At 50.0% G+C, this 3,163-nt stretch overlaps 1 long non-coding RNA gene across 1 annotated transcript; it reads right to left on the reverse strand.

Annotated features, from left to right (window-relative positions):
• Positions 1-1,989: 1,989 nt before the first annotated feature.
• Positions 1,990-2,949, reverse strand: LOC136993277 (uncharacterized). Its single transcript, XR_010885532.1, has 3 exons — positions 2,775-2,949; positions 2,167-2,302; positions 1,990-2,019 (listed from the first exon to the last, which is right to left on the reverse strand). It is a non-coding gene; the product is annotated as an uncharacterized lncRNA (long non-coding RNA).
• Between the last annotated feature and the right edge of the window lie 214 nt (positions 2,950-3,163).

Raw genomic sequence — 3,163 nt, forward strand, 5'->3', positions numbered from 1 at the left:
TGTATGAAGTGAAAGTCTCTGTAGATGCCTTCCAGGTGGAAGTCAGCAACTCGTATGTAACACAGACTGCTAAGCAGGAAAGAGAGGAATAGCGAATAAGCAGGATATCCACAGTGCGCAAGGAAGAAGTGCAGAACAGTGACAGGAAGTGCTGTGTAAGCAAAGTACCTCTATCAACTGCGTTTTGTCATCGTCTTGCCGATGGCGGAAAACACACTGGCTGAGCACCAGGTGTAGTTTTTCGAGGTGGCGGATGTTGCAGCCCTTTGTTGCGTCGCCAACGACATTCAGCAGTTGCTGAAGAAAAAAGGGAGACAGTACAAGTTTACGTTAGCACCAGATCATTTGAATAGGCTCTCGATGTGTTCAGACACAAAAGAAGATGGTCCCACACAACTCGCATCCTCCTTCCTTGTATGGCTAAATGAAAAAGGAGTGAAACGTCCAAGAACAGACTAAATATCGCAGCAGATTTCCATGGAGGAAATGAGCTCCTGTGTCCGACTTGCGAGAAAAAGCAAGGCTCCAGTTTCAGCTAGCATTGTGCTGCTCCTCAGGCTATCAGTCACCTCCACGATCCTAACTGCAAGTGAACTTCTCTGAGAACAGCGGGAACTGCCATGGCCCGTTTTGTAGTAAAGGACAGCGGCTGCCACAGCAAAGCCCCTCTTGCCTTGGATGAGCTTCTGTGGCTGCAATGCAGGGCCCTGCGAAATGCATCTTTTGAAGAGAGGCCACAGAGCCTCTAGAAAGAGGGCTGCCAGCTGGCAGTGGGAGCCTCCTCAGGTGCTTCTGTCTCCCCGTTAGCTGAATGTTGCCCATGCCTGCAGCTCTGCTGGCAGAACGGATAGCTCAAGGGTTGTCAGCAGAGCGGGAAGCAAAGGTGGATCAGTGAGCTCCAGCCTACCCTGAGGGAGATGCTGGTTTCCTTCTCAGCAGGGGGTGAGCATTTCCTCCTCTTCTCTGCTAGGCTCTCTGAGGGAGATGCGTTCCTCCTTCGCTTTTGTCTGCAGGCAGCTGCACAGAGATAGGAGAAAAAGCAAGCCAAAGCATTAGCTAAGCAGTTCTGTCTGCAAAATCTAGCACCGTCGTCTTACTCGGTGCACAAGGGAAGTGGTGAGAGGGACTGAAGTACCGTTGTGCTGGCTCACTACATGCATGTGTTGAAGGAGAGAGGGCAGCAAGTGAAGGGGGCCCAACTGTTATTAGAATTAAAAAGCGCAAGAACTATTAGATTATATCATGCATAAAAGAATGCCCTTGACGATTTTGTGCACAGAGCAGACTGTAGACCGAAGGCATGAGCACAAAGCAAGGTCATAAGCTCAGGTGGCTTCGTCTCTCATCACAGGAAGTAAAAGAGGTGAGAAGCAGAAAAGGCTTTGGAGACAAGCTCTCCTTCTCCTGTGTTCCAAAAGCAGAGGTTGCCTAAGCCTCACAGACAGACGGCAATTACTTGGTGCGGGGGTGGCGGGCAGGAAGGCAAGAGGGAGAGGAAGAGAAAAAGGAAGCAAAAGCAAAGGAAAAATCCTCACTGTTTCCTATTACCATAAGAACTTGTGCAGTGTTCAGCAACTGCTCTAAACAACATGTTACATTTGAGGAGTTAGCCGTTGCGGGGCCATCGAGGCCAGTGTTTTACAGTGTGAGCCAAGCTCTGTGGCTGGGCTTTATTTCATAAGCACGTTGAGTGACTGTCCTGGGGACTGACCTCACATGCTGCGCCTAATTTGGAAATGGAATGCCTTTGGCATAAAGCCACCGGCATCACCAAAACCAGGTATGCCATGACAAGAGGGAAGATATCAATGTCATTGGCACCTTATCCAAAAAAGGAAAAAAGAAAAAAGAAAAAAGGAAGAAAGGACTTGCCAGTAGAGAGGGGTGTACTGGACTCTGCAGGCACCGCTGGCCATGTCTCATCCCCTTGCTCCTCGAGCTGCCTGTCTTCCTCCTCTGTCAGCAGTCGAGGCTCAGGTGGTGATGCCGCAGGCAGGAGGACTTCCCGTGCCTGACAAGCTTCAGTCAACCAGAAAAGGTTAGCCAAGTGATGATACTCAGACACAAGCAGAGTAAACCTTCGTGCCAGGAAATCTATTACCAAAGCAAATGCCGAATGGCTGCTAAGCTAGAGATAGCAACGCTGTGTTTGTAGAATAGCCTCACCTGCTTTCTTCTGTGGTGCAGCAGGCTTAGCAGCTTGCTGGACAAGCAAGTCCTCGAAAAACTTTCTCCCTTCCTCCTCGCTAGGTGACTGGACATGGAAAACTTCTCCGTAAAGCTCAGAAAATAAAGCTCGTACCTGAGGTGGGAGGAGAAAAGACAGCGCAGCCGTAAGCCCCCCGCAAATTTGTGTTCTGCTCCACAAAGATGAATGCCTTTTCCAGTGAAGCTGAGGAATGCTTTGAATAAGGGAGAGACTAGAACAAGTTTGCTTCTTGGCCTTAAAGGCGAGATTGTAGTGGGTCGGCAGGGCAACTTAGGGCATCTTCTTTAAGGAACACCTCTAGGATTAAAGCTCTGTGAAGCGACCCGAGGTTCCAGTGCTCCAAGGGAGGACACTGAGCATCTCCTAGGTTGCCTGTTTTGGATTTACTTGCCTTGCTGCCCTTCAGGTTGAAGCCTTGTGGCAACTGCAGAGGGAAGAGATGCCAGCAGGGTGCCCTAGTAATGCCGGTGTTGAATGGCTTAGGAGAGCACAGTATTTCGGTGCTTAATGGAGTGATAAATTAACGTGAGACTGAAAGAAGCCGGGAAGGCAGTGAGAGAAATACCTCTGCCGGGAGATCTGCATGGCAAACATCCGACGTAGCGAGCAACAGCACTGGAGCATATGCTGGAACGCCCTCTAGCAATGTTGTGAGCGTAGCTCTCAAGGTGAGTCCAGCAGCCTCCCACCAGGCATGGATACGTGGAATATAAAGGATGCTCGGTGCTGTCCTCTGGGCTTCTCGGATCAACTGGTCAAAAGGAAGTTTGGAGAAGACTGTTGAAGCGGGCAGCAGAGGCTGCTGCTGAACAACAATGTATCAATCAAAATTGCCTGCAAAACGGGAGTGCACAAAGTGTCCAAACAAGCCACCAAGAATAAGGTAACATTGCTGCTTGGAGCCAGTTCCTTCAGCCTCTCCACAGCGAGAGGCAGGCCTGAATCTCTGCCTGA

This window comes from Apteryx mantelli, chromosome 13 (genome assembly GCF_036417845.1).
Source record: "Apteryx mantelli isolate bAptMan1 chromosome 13, bAptMan1.hap1, whole genome shotgun sequence".
NCBI lineage: Eukaryota > Metazoa > Chordata > Aves > Apterygiformes > Apterygidae > Apteryx > Apteryx mantelli.